The sequence below is a fragment of the Dermochelys coriacea genome, chromosome 11 (assembly GCF_009764565.3).
Source record: "Dermochelys coriacea isolate rDerCor1 chromosome 11, rDerCor1.pri.v4, whole genome shotgun sequence".
NCBI classification, from domain to species: Eukaryota; Metazoa; Chordata; order Testudines; family Dermochelyidae; genus Dermochelys; species Dermochelys coriacea.
Genome location: NC_050078.2, coordinates 15,509,644 through 15,523,766, shown reverse-complemented (window position 1 = coordinate 15,523,766; position 14,123 = coordinate 15,509,644).

Below are 14,123 nucleotides of genomic sequence, written 5' to 3'. Positions count from 1 at the left end.
AGTATTTTATCAATATAGACCACTATTAAAGGAGACTTCTTAAGGGATGGTAGGGAATCATCTATTAGTTTTCATTTTTCCCCTATTTTCCTCATGGGATTGGCTCCTACTGAGTTTCTTTTACCTTTGCAGTGTCTATCATGTAGGGACTTCACCTGTGGGATACTGAGCACCTCCTACAGAGTGCTGAGTGTCCTCAAATCCCACTAAATTCACTGAGAGAGGAGGGCACTCCAGGATTTTGTAGGATCAGGCCCATTGGACATTGATGTTAATAGTGAGAACAACTAGAGCTATGTTATGGATTAAAAAAGAAAAAAGTTGGGGTGGATTATAAATCTTCATGCTTCAGGACATAAGCCACCCTCCAACTAGTGGTTCCATAACTGCCCACTGGTGGGTATGACTGATAGTTTGGACACTTGGAAGATCCAAAGACTACCATATCAACTTAATAAATATTCTATGTATATTTATGGGCTAGGGATTGTGTTCTGGCTCCGTGGGAATTACATGAGTTCCCTGCAGAAACTAAAATCACTGGGAGGTAATTAATATAATTCCCCAGACAGGTAATCAGCCTGGAGAAGACTCACCATGTGGGAGGAAATTGCTTACACTGGTTTTATCTGGTTAAAGAGACCTGACAAAGATCTGAGAACTGTAAAAAGTAACCACCCAGAATTAAGGAGATGGGTCATTCTAACTTGATCAAAGAACTGACTGAAACTGTGACCGAGAGAGAGACCCTGAGGAAAAGACCTAAAGTACTCTGCTTCTATCATGGTCTCCATGTGGAAGATGGATGACTGCCTGGTAAGGTGAGACCTGCATATAAGCTTTTTATTGATTTTAAGAGATGTTTTCTTTGTAATGTTTTGTTCTGAGTGAATAGCACTCTGCTTTATGAAGGCTGGCTGGCAATGAATAGCCCTGCCAGACTTGCTAAAATGATCACAGTGAATTGTGGAAGGATTGCAGACTAAATCCCTGGCCTAGATGGAGAGAATTGTGGATCCCTGCCCTGAAAAAGTTGATGGTTAGAAGCTTGAGACCTAAGTGGTGTACCCTCAAGGGGTACGAAGGGGTCAGATGTGCAGTTACCTCAAACTGTGACACAGGGTTTCTTGCACCTTCTTTCTGCAGTTGGTACTGGTCCTTACTGGAGATAGGATATTCAGCTAGATGGACCAATGTTTTGATTCAGCATGGTCATTTTCCTGGGCCTAAAACACCCTGAAGAAGATCAGAGAGGGAATTTTAAAATATGCATATTTGTGTATTTCATATAACTCTTTCTAGTAATTGTTTAAATCAAGTAGAAGAAATAAAGAAAAGCACGCATACAAAAATGGTATTTCTTTTTGGAAGTCATCGTTTTGGTCCTTGAGTACAAAAACAGGATGTCAAAGGGAGAAAAGTACATCGGAGCAATTGCTTAATTATGATAGGTGAAGTTGATACTTTGGCTTTTTAAGCTACTGTAACAGCTGGAGCCTTCAGGAGAGCATAAGTCTACAGTTGAGCTGAAAGGAGATGAGCTACCTCTAACTTTGATTGAGAGTCCTTGGATATCCTTGATAAGAAACATATGGTGAGCTCTCTAAATAAAAAAGTGTTAGCAGAACTAGTAATCTATCAAATTCTAGTATTATGGAATAATGTTTGCTCACAAGAGTCCCTATATATAGCAATTAAATTAAAACTTCTAGTTCCATGTGTATACTGTTTTAGACTGGTATAAAGTCAGTAGTGTTGGTACAATGGAGTGGAGAAGTGGGCTTTTTTTTGATTCTCACTTGTATCACTTGCATAACTCAAATCATGGCTTCAGCACTGGTGTGTAATACGGCCATTTATACATCATACCATCATTTATTATATATATAAAGCCGTGTGCAAAGTAATAATATAAAGTATGATTCTCTCCAGAATTTATTTCACACAACACTAAATTTTAACCATTCACAGGAAATAGCAATTCATTCTGCTTAACTCAGATTTACAACTAGAGTTGTTCACAAACCTGAAAACTGAATGTGTTTTTCAATTATTTCTTTTTTCCCCATTAAAATTTTCATTAGGAAAACAAGCGATTTCTTGATCAGCTTTGTTCACAAACTCCTTTGATGGTACACAGTTTACTGACTTCTGAATATATACAATACTTTTGGTCATGTGACTATGACTTCACCAATTCTACTCACACAGGTGCTCATGAAAATCTCACCGATCTCAGACAATTACAATATGCAGCAAAGATGTTATTCAGAGACTTGTATTTTTCCTTTTTGTTTAAGTCAAAGGCTCTCAGAGAAACATCCTGCCCCTATTTATTGACATACAACACTGTTGAATTTCTGGTATATCACTACAGGGAACTGCTGTGAGGACTGATATGTGAAATCATGTGGAATTTACAATGCGTTCTTTTTGAAATGCCAACACCAATCGAGCTAATGCAGAGACAATTTAAAGAATTTACCTTGCAGCATATGGATGGACTGGGATGAAACTATGGGTGAAACTATATCTGAGGAAGGGGAAGGAGGACAGCCAAGATGGATTCCTAGTTGTTTTGGCATTCCAAGACGGCATACCTATGATGTTAAGCACCAAAGTTTTTCTCCTACAATCTGATAACTCTCTTTCCATTCCACTAGCATCTAAGGAGGTTGTTAAACAGCTACTAAAGTTAAATATTTTTTTTAAATCAGCTAGACTTGATAACTTGCACCCAAGAGTTTTCAAATAGCTGGTTGAGGAGCTTACTGAACTGTTAATGTTACTTTTTACTAAGTCTCAGAGCACTGGGGAAATACTAGAAGACTGGAAGAAAACTAATGTTGTGCCATTTTTAAAAGGGGTAAATGGGATGACCCAGATAATTATAGGCCTGTCAACCTAACATTGATCTCTTGCAAGATAATGAAACTGCTGGTATGGGACTCGATTAATAAAGAACTACAGAAGGGTAATGTAAATCATCATGGGTTTATGGAAAATAGATCCTGTCAAACTGGATATATTTTTATGATGAGATTACAGGTTTGGTTGATAAAAGGTAACAGTGATGAAATAATATTCTTATATAATATTCTGAAAGGCATTTGACTTGGTGATCACTTTTTTTGTCTTTGAATTATAGCAAACACATACATTCCTGTTCACTACTAGCCATTCCAAATTATTTTGAACAGAGAGTTTCTGATTTGGGGCTCCAATTCCTGGGCACCTTATAAGGTGATGTAGGCCAAAAACACCTTAAAAGCTGCAGATCTCCTGACACAGTGGGTGGAAAGGGAAAAGCTGCAAATGTCTTGCTCAAGGAGGCTCCATAGTTTCATTCACTTCACATGCAGGGGTTATGGTTATGCAAGGGGCATAGCTAATGAGATATGCATGGACAGCATGGAGCACATGGCCACAAACCTGCACCAGAGGGAAGCATAAGATTGCATATGCTGTTTTTCACTATATATCAAACATCTGGGTAAGTATCTTGGACCTTGCTTTCGTACTGATTGTCAGAGCCGGCCTTATGGTAGGGAAAGTGGGCGCCATAGCCAGGGGACACTGTGGTGCAGAGGCCAGGGGCTTGGACTTTCCTCTCTGCTTGCAGGTGCAACCCTGTGCGGCAGGAACATCCGTTACCCTGCTCCTGAGCAGAGGCCCCCTGCTCGTTGCCCTGCGTGGTTTCCCAGCCTGGCTCCAAGTCCTGCATTTGCAACGCAGCCCATCTTCCACCCTTACCACCCACCCTAGCTACCTTCTGTGCATTGGAGTATTTTAACCTCCCCCTCCCCAAATAACCCACCTTCCCTGGGACTGGGGAGAGGCACTTGAATATTGGGGATGCTCAATATTGGGGTGGGGAGAGATCTGCCCTCCTGGAGCCCTCATGTCACTGGGCCCCTGGTAACCCCACATCAATATGATTCTATCTATACACCTCTGGGTCCCTCCCCACTTTCTGGGACTCTCAGGTCACCATGCTCCTCTGCCACCACAGCCCTCTGGTGCCCTCCTGTCACTGCACCTCCCCTTGGGCTGCTGACCCTCTGGGGCTCTGGCAGAGGAGCTGAATGCCGTGTTGAGTGGGAGAAATTGGGAGGTGCAGGAGAGGTACAGCTCTGCCCCGGAACCCGCTCACCCTGTCGGAGTGCAGAAGGCTGCCTACTACAGTGTCTTGGCTGCCTGCTCAACGATTAGATGAGGGTTCTCTGTAGCACTGGCTGGGGGGGTCAAAGTAACTGCTGTGGGGTTTCCTATGATGCCCATCACTGGCATCCAGATGTGAGACACTGCAGAGCAAAACCGGCCCTAGGCGTGGGTGACGTGGTCAGGGAGGTGCTGTGGTTAAGAGGCAAGAAGCAGGGTGGGTATGGAGTGCAAGGTCATGGAAGGGAGTCTGAGGCAATGAGGGATGGAGTGAGAAGCAGCCGGGGCTGGGGTGATGGGGAGCGTGGGAAGGCAGCTGGGACCAGGGGAGCCAAAATACAAGATTGCCCAGGTGCTATTTTCCCTAAGGCTTTCCCTGCTGATGGTAAAGATTCATAGTTTCTGGCAGTAAAGCCTTTTCATTCCAGCTTTGCTCAAAGAATCAGGACTGGGGCTTGTGCTGTATATCATAAACAAACACTTCATAAAAACCAGGAGTGCCAATTGCTTGACAACAGTTAGGTAGCTGGTGTGCCAAGACCACTGCCTATCACCTTGGCCATATTATCTCTCTGCTTCTTTGTGTTCCCCATCTGTCCATGCCCTGCTGTTGTCTCTTGTCTTATAATTTGATGATAAATTCCTTGAGGCAGGGACCATCTTTTAGTTTTGTTTGTATAGCACCTAGCCAAATGGAGACCCTAGGAGCTACTATAATAAAAATTAACCTCCAGGACAGCTCCATGACATCCCTTTGAAATCATAGTTCTAAAATTATCCTTTGAACAACACAAGCCTTTCATGCAGGCTGTCGTCATAGCCAGCAGCAAAAAGATTCACATTTCATAGACGGAAGTGATGTACCTTTTACTTGGCATCTCCCCTCCTCTTGGATGAATATGACCATGTGGGTGATAGCCCATATAATTTCATTTTTCCTGTAGACATAATGGGATGAGTTCAAAAAAGAATGACAAGATTTCCTTTGAATGCCTTTCCTTTTCTCATTTACAGTTTTAAATAAGACCCTTACGTTTTCTGCATGAGCCACAGAGGGCTCACTGTGTCATGTCTGATATTGCAATACATTAATTGTGGGTGGTTTAAGTTCGTTTGTACAGTAAAGTTATTCCATTATTGGCTGTTTTAATATCAGGAAAAGGGCTGAAAGCACAAGCCATAATCTGAATTTATCTTTACCTTTTAAATTACCAAATGCTGACCGCTTCTTGTCAAACGCTGTCATGCAAATAGCTATCTTCCTGTGAAAACTGCTAAGCCATTAATCACCCTGATCAGGATTCAGAAACCAAAGAGGCATCTCTAAATAAAGCATAATGAGTAATATTGTACATAGCAGCTTATGTAACTGCTTATTTTGAACAAAAGTCCACAATTTTGCTTCTTCAGTTTTAGCTTGCTGACCTCTGTTTGTAAGATACTCTCTTGTATATTATTCAAACTGAACAGGTAGAAAGATTGTAATCCCAGAGAAGCATTGCAATATAAACAATGAGCGAATGTGTTTCCTCTGCAGATTGAGAAAGCATGTCTGCCTTTCTCTCAGGCTACCAGTAGATGAATCTTTCATTATTCACCTCTCTTCAACATAATCAAGTAATTAGGAATACAGAGATTGTCATAATGAATCAGACCCATGGTCCATCTCATCCAGTGTTCTGACCCCAATTGTTCCCAGTGTCAGATGCTTCTGGGGAAGGTGTAAGAAATTCTGCAGTAGCCAAAATGGACTGCAGAGATGAAGTTAACCCCTTATACAATTATCAGGCCAAATATTAAGCATCCTTCTTATAACTGGTCCTTTCTTTGTGGAGGTGCTAGGATTTCTTCTTTGTGTAGTGTGCTGAGCATGCTGGCCTAATAATGGTTATTGCCTAAATTAAATCTCAGGAGAGATGAACCAACTCTTCCACATGGTCACATCCATATCCTATTTACAGATTATATTCTACACATTACTCATTACCTTTACAAGGTTTGGATTGTCCCCTATCATTTTGCTTAGTGCCACTCAGTTGCTTGCAATAATGATCTTCTCCACTTGACAGGCATGACAACAGCCCTCAGAGTTATGCTCACCTTTGCTAGACAGCCAACGTTAGGTACAAATAGTCTATCATTGTACCAGTCTTCTAACCGGCATCTCATTCCGCCCATCTGACTGAGAAGCCTTTGCCAACACAAGCTGTTCAAACTTCAGTCAGTTCTAGCTATCCTAGATTTACTTTCCTAAGTGTTGAAGTTACAGGTCTCCTGTACAGTTTATACAAAGATGCATGGCCACAATAAAATAAAAACCTCTGGTCAGAGTCTCTGGCGAGGTGCAGCTGCTTTGCCCCACAGTACAGGTGTCATCTGTTCTCAACTCCATGGATATTTGCCACAGTGCCAGGTGGGTTTCCATGGCATAAAGCTACCTCCACCCTCACTGACCACCGCCACAAGAACAGAGGGGGGAAAGGTTGCCTGGCCGAGGGAAAAAAGCTGTGGCTGGGCTAGTCCTGCATAACCCCAATTGCTGAAGGGTTGATCTAACAAACCATCTCTGCACACCATTCCTTGACCCAGGCTCGGTACAGGAAAGATACCCCAGAATCTGGCCTGCCGCCTTACTTTTACTTAAAATAATAAGCCGTAGCACTTATGTAACCCTACCTCTTCAAAGCATGAGATAAACGTGAGCTTATCAGTCCTTACCACACACCCCTCAGGTGTTTAACATTTTACAGATGGGGAAATTGAAACACAGCAGGCTTGCAGGTGCAACTCCCGTTGAAAACAGCAGTTGCATGAGTTCATGCCCATGATGAATTTGGATGAGTTTCTCCAGTTCACCTTGCAAAACGTTGGCAGCACCAGGAACAGCAGGCAGGATTTCCCAACCCCAAGTCCCACTCACTGTCTGCCAGACTGACTTGTCCATTTCCCCACAAACATTGATAAAAAACAGTGAATTATAATATTATTGACATTTAAATGTAATTATTCTTCTGCAGTCATTTGGAACAATAACCACCCCACCCCCTCTCTGTTTGTCTCTAATGTGCCTGTCACTAGGGTATTCAAGTACCTGTATTTCAGGCCCTGAACCTGCAAAGTATGTCTGTAATAGAAGTACTTGAACACCATAATGACTGGCGCATTATAAGAATCTGATAGACAAAGAGAGAGAGGCTGACTCCTTGTTCAAACAACTGAAGAAAGATAGGTATGTTTAAATGGTGGGGCTCCGTCTCTCTTGTTGAAATTGTGCCACCGTGTATAAATCATTAAACTTTCACTGAAGCAGGGAATGGATCCCAGGTACCTCTCATCAAGAGGATGCCCTGATCACTTGGCTATAGAGTCTCTATCTGGCTAAATGACTAATTATTTTACACAAAATGGAACAGCTTCAACAAGAGACAGCCACCCAGAAAACCTATAATCCAGTGGTTAGAGCCCTCGTGTGTAGCGTAAAAGATACTCTGAATCAGACAGAGTGGGGACTTAAACCTGGGTCTCCCGCATGCCAGGGAAATTCTGTAGACATGAGAGTATGGAGGGTGGGGAGTGGCATAGGCACCCCCTTCTTCTCCTGTTTTGTGAATGGTGCCTAAGGCTGCTTTCCTCTCACCCTCACTCTCCAGTATTTTTGGCTAAAGTTATTGAGCATGTTTACGTCAAATTCACAAAGAGTTTCAGAGACCTGCATATTTTGGCAAGTGAACTACTCATCCCAAAAATTTTGCCCAGCTCTAATTATAAAATTATCTTAAAGATGTGATTAAATTCTTTGCTGGATTGTGGCCTAAATCCTTGACCTGTGCTAAAATGAGTAACACCCCAAAATTTATGGTTATTCTTACTGTGTCAGCCTTGGGAAACTAACACTCCCAGCACATTAATGATTTTTGCACAACAGCAATTTATGAATCTGCACAAATTTAAAAGCAGTGACCCAGAGGCCAATGTCTCCTATCAGTTACAAGCCTCTTGAGTCATTCAGCCCCACCAGTCAACTTTTCATTTCTATTTGCCATGTCAGTTTCACTTTACGGTGGATCAGATCTATAAGGTTTTTCACATCTAGAGTGGCTTTTTCATCAATTACAATTTCTTTTTCAGAGGCTTCTGAAGTTTCTTCATTGATTTCAACACTCTCCACATAGAACTCAGCCATTATTTCTTGCTGTGTCTATTCTCTTCCAGACAGCATACATCACCGAACTCTGTGTATTCCATATCACAGCTACAAGTCTGCCCTCCACAGGAGAACAGATATGACAGCTCCAAAGGATTTTAAATGGTCTTTTAAAGTATTTTTAGTGGAAACCATTATTTTACATTAACTAAATGAATATTTTATTTGAGACCATATAATACCAGTGGATGAACCCTTAAAATTAATTTTCTCCTTCAGAATTTATACGGGAAGATGAGAAATTGATACCCGGTAGACAGGGAAGAAACCAGCTTTCCAAAGGGGGGGAAATATTGAAAAAGTTGGTCTCTCCAAAAGATTCCATCAAAGAATTAAAGTTTAGAGATCAGACCCAGATGGCTCTATCCAGGACTCTCAGGGTTATTACAAAGCAGAAATTGAAGCACTAATATAAGATATTATAAAATGCATGAAAACCTGGTACAAGGAATTGATCAGACATGGTATAGAAAATCTATAGTACAGCCATAAAGAAGATGTGAAAAGGTATGCTCACTGAACCTCATATGATTAAGCTTTTGGCTTTGATTTGGATGAGCATTCTAAAATGTCAGATGTTTGTGTTAATTTCTTTATTCCATAAACCTGAAATTCATCCAATAGGCTCTTCTGCTGTCTCTCCACACTTACTGTGTATGTGCGTGTGCATGCGCATGCACCTACACTTTCTGCCAGTGAGAAAAAATGCAAGAATAGCAAGTCCCATTAGGTTTTGGCACATATGCTTCTGCAATTCAAATGCAAAAGATGCAAAAATGAAAAATATTGGAAAATATATCAAACTATTTCATACCATCAGAAATAAATATTCACCCAATTCTTCCAAGTCATATGCACCTGTATAAGGAGAGAACATAGGCCCTAGTCTGGGGTGAATTTTCAATTCATTTTTTTAACTGAGTATTGGGAATTATACCAGACTCACTAACGGCTGTCACTAAAGAACCAGACTCACTAATGGCTGTCACTAAAGAGTAGCATGGAATTACAAATCATAGTCATACATCTGATCTCTATTCCATGTGCAATAATGTCAAGCATTTCTATCAACTACTGATTTACACCAATGCAACAGAAATCAGAATCCAGTCCATGGAACATATAGACTTATCTTTCAGCACACAGTTTTCAACTGGTTACTCAAGTATTTACATGTAATCTCAACTGCGAACTGTACCTGATAAATCAAAGAAATAAAGTACCTAAATATACACGGCTCTTCTGTCCCTAAAATTTATTATATTCTTATTAGAAATGGGTCTTCATCAAAATCTCATTTCCTAGTGCTTCTGAACTTTGGCAGAGGTTAATTCCAAATTTAGATCCAGATCTGAATTTTACAGCTGGTCCTTCCCTCTAAGGGGCTAAACCAAATCCCTGAATCCTAATTAGAGTGGGGGGTTGAAACTCAAGATCCACATCTGAATTTTGTAGCTGAGGCCTGTTTCTAATTCCTATCACAGACACACAACTCTTTGCTACAATTATTTATAAATCACACCGATCTGTTGCACCGGAAATCCAGGTTTCCCTGTACTGAATAGCTCATTGCAATAGGCAGCAAAAGCTGTCAAATATATTGGCCAAGTTAATACAAATTAATCAGCTTAAGTGTCTGGTGTGCTAGACACCAATGATTCATTGAAGGGAGGAGAACTTCTCTGCAAGCTGACAAGAGCTGCTGTAAGTGAATACAAGAAGGTTGTTGCTCTAATATTCGTTTGTCATCTGCTTTGCCATTTCCATTTTAAAAAATGATGGTACATAAAACACTTCCCCTGGAGAGAAAACCAAAGTTCAGGTGCTCCACCCATTTCCATTTGCTGCTTTCCTCTTCTAATGTCAGCTCCATTTGTCTGCCATAGGAACTTCAAGTCTTTTAAATTGTCTATTTACTCACTTGCAAGTTTGTCCTCTTATTTGGCTGTACTCTGCCATTCATTTATTACTTTCAGCATTCACTGTTCAGAGCATCCCGCCATTGGCAAACTTTTCCTACTTTTCAACACATTGCATGTTATCAGTTCCTTCTCCTTTGCTGGCCTGATATTTCTTTGTTTCCACACAATGTGATTGATTTCTGCTTTGGAGGCGGTATCTTTTCCAGCCCATGCAATCGCTCCTTTCCTATCCTTAGCTCTTTGCAGGGCTCTCTAATCTTCTCATCCAGCATTCCATGATCTCCATAGAACCTTCCCATTCCCCCTGTTTATCTTTCACTGTATCTAAACTTTGTCCTGGTTTATTTGGAGCAGCCAATAAGATAGAGGTTTATTCTAAAGTCACTCATAACAGCAGTAATTTGTTTAACACTGTACTATTGCTCTGCCAGTGATTTATTTGCTCATTTAACAACTGCAGAATATCATTCTACATTGTTGTACAACCCTTCACCAGAAAGTCCTGTACTTGGACTCCTGAATCTACCTCACTTACATTTCCATAATAATTGAATATTAACTATATTATAGTGTTGAATCCCTTTAACCATATAATGTAGATTCTGAGTGAATACTTTTTTCCTCTTCAGTCACTTATTAATGGTAATGGATGATGACAGGAGTTTTAACTCTTGAATGCAAATCTTTCTGTAAGGGGCATCACATTGATGATATTTCTTCTGGCTACTGTAGCAAACTGCTGCTCTGGCATAAGATTTTCAGTTACTGTCAAGGAAAAGTCACCCTGACTAGGAACTTTCTTTCTTACCATCATTTGTTTTATTACCCTCAGTTAAATGCAGTCCAGTTTGTTTCCACTTACTTTAAGAAAGTGAAAGCAGTATTTCTCTCAAAACCCAATTACATGTGCCAATCATATTTCCAACTGAGTAGTGCATGGTCCTGGGGATATTCCCTCCAGATCCGTGACTAGCTGTTCGGAGCAATCAAAGATGAAAAAGCCCCAAGTTTTAATCTCAGCACAGTGCATGCTGGGACAGGATTTAGGGATTGTTTACAGTGTTGTGCAAATTCCCTTACAGTGCAGAAATAATCAATAAAGCATATTACAGGTTACACACACATAGGTAGTACATTGCATGTGTCTGTGATATTGCCCACAGGGAGGACAAGGAAACTACTACAAGGGGCAGTTTTATCAGTTCTCCTTTAACCCACGTAAATGGGACTTGTGTTTCCTCTGGAGCTGAGGAACCATGATTCTAATTCAAACCCCCCAAGTATGTGTATGGTTTATCTAGCCACTGGATCTGTTGCCTACATCACTGTTTTTGTAACAGTATTTCAGTATGAAGTTTTGATTTAAGTAACTCCCAGTTACATGGATATAACAATTATCTAATCTACTGGGACCACTGGGCACCACTCCTCATAAGGGACAGACATAATACCATGTTATTTATCTGACTAATCACAATTAAGCAATACAGAATATTATTAGAATATTAGAATATTCATGATTAATTCCTAGAAGAATAAATTTGAAAATATTAAGTTTACCAACACACACACTTGAAATGCGTGGACTGACTGAAGGAGGACTGACAATAAGAACCCTCTACACCATTCTGTCATTGAAAGTTGAAAATGTGGCCCAAGGAGGTAAATTTTTTAGACTTGTTTACTGTTTATTAAGGGTACGATTCTGTTCACGGAGGTCATGGATTCTGTGATTTTCTGGGACATCCGTTACTTCTGGGGCAGAGCTGGAACAGCTGTCAGCCGCAGGCCCACCAGAACAGCTGACTGGTGGCAAGCCCCAGGGCCACCCAAACAGCTGACCTGCAGCCAGACCCAGGTCCACTGGAGCAGTTGTCCCCAACCTGCCAGAGCAGTAGGTGGAGTTGGGTAAGATGCCCTGGGGCTGAGGCAGCAGCGGTCAGCTCCTGCGGCAGGAGCAGCAGTGGGGCTGGAGCAGCTGCAAGCCCCAGAAGCAGCACTCTGTCCCCACAAAAGGTATTTTTAGTAAAAGTCAGACAGAATTTTTGTTTATTGATCATGACCTGTCCGTGACTTTTACTAAAAATACCTGTGACAGAATCTTAACCTTACTGTTTATTGTTCACTCAGCACTACTTAAAAAAAAAAATCAACAGTTATGTTCAGAATGTTGAACAATATATGCTGGCTAATTTTTTATATTATATAAATCTGTATTATCCGCACTATATATACACACATTAGTATGCATTAAGCACAAATATTATAGCAGTTATGTAGACTAATTTGGCCTATTCCTTTACTATAGTCCTGTTAATTTACACTAAGTACCTCATAACACATTGAATTAGCTAGCAGATAGGAAAGCTGTCAAGATCAGGACATATGATTATTTTACCATAGGAACAGGCAGGGAGTTATTCTCACAGACCAGTATTGGAATATCCCAAAGGAAGAGGATAAGACATTGGATTGGTCTATCCTAGTAGAGACCTAGTATGGTCAAACAATTGACTAGACAATTTATCAACAAACAGGTAAGTCAGGTAGGAGCCATCTAGCAAAAAGTTCCATCAAACCAAATACAACATAACTGCTCTGAGGAGGATACTGTTGAGTAAGTGGGGCTTATGTTCATTAATCTCATGTATACTCATGAAGCCAGGTAGGCCAGGCCTAGAAGGAGGAAACTTTTTCGAGCAAGTGTTACTATGGCCAGAGCCATCCCTTGGGTAGGGCAAATCGGGGCATCCACTCTGGGCTCTGCACTTTGGGGGGCAGACTGTCAGACAAAGTGCAACGAGCAAGAGGGACAGAAGTTAGGCTGGCAGGGACAGACTGAAAATAGAGTGGCCCACAAACGGGTAACTGCAAAAAGGAAGGGCACTCCTGTAATCCATTTGGCATGTAGACAAATTAACAAGCAATTTGGGAACAAATTCAGGTCTTCAGGGAACAGGTAGCAAGCCTACACTCTCCTTCCAGAGTTGGGATAAACACACATACACACAGGTCCTGGTTCCCGGCCCCCCTATGCTTTAACACACAGAATTTCACTCTCCTCTCAGAGCTTATTTTCAGGTCAAGCTTTTCCTTTATGTCCTTTCTTCATCCAAACCTTTCCTCTTCTTTTTTTCTCTTGTAGTGCTCACTTCACTCAATTTGCTAAACTCACTGCTGCTCCCTATGCTTTGAAATACCCTCAGAGAGTTAATTAATTTTCCTTAGCTCATGTCTCCTTCCCTTCCTACATTGCTTCTCCTACATTGCTCCACTCTCCCTTTGTTTTAAAAGTTATAGTTGTTACAGAAACCCCCATCGCAGAAACACAGAACTGGACAACAAAAAAAACAGAAGAAATTATCAGAACACTCAAGATAAAAACTTTAATCTTACTGGATTTATTTTACTAATTATTTTAATCCTTTAGGAATGTTATAGCTGAATATATTCTTAAGTGTCTTGAAGATGTGGCTTCCAAGCCATGGAAGGGTGAACTCTGTTTCTAATCCTAGATGCTTACTAAAATATGGAATATAGGTTTTCCTTATTTCTCAATAGTAGTTTTCTTAAACTTAATATAAAGTATGGAAACTGCCTTAAGTTAACTAAGTTAATTCAACAAAGTGGGCAAATAAGGGGATTTTTTTAATCAATTCTTATCACAAGTTTTACATAAAAAGGTAACAAATAAACAAAAGAATTAAACATTTAATTAGGGAGATTAACTATTTGTTTTAAAAAAAATACATTGCCTTAATAACTTTAAACTTTTAATGCCTCATCTTGTATAGTTATAACTAGGGCTGCCAATTAATCACAGCTAACTCATGCAA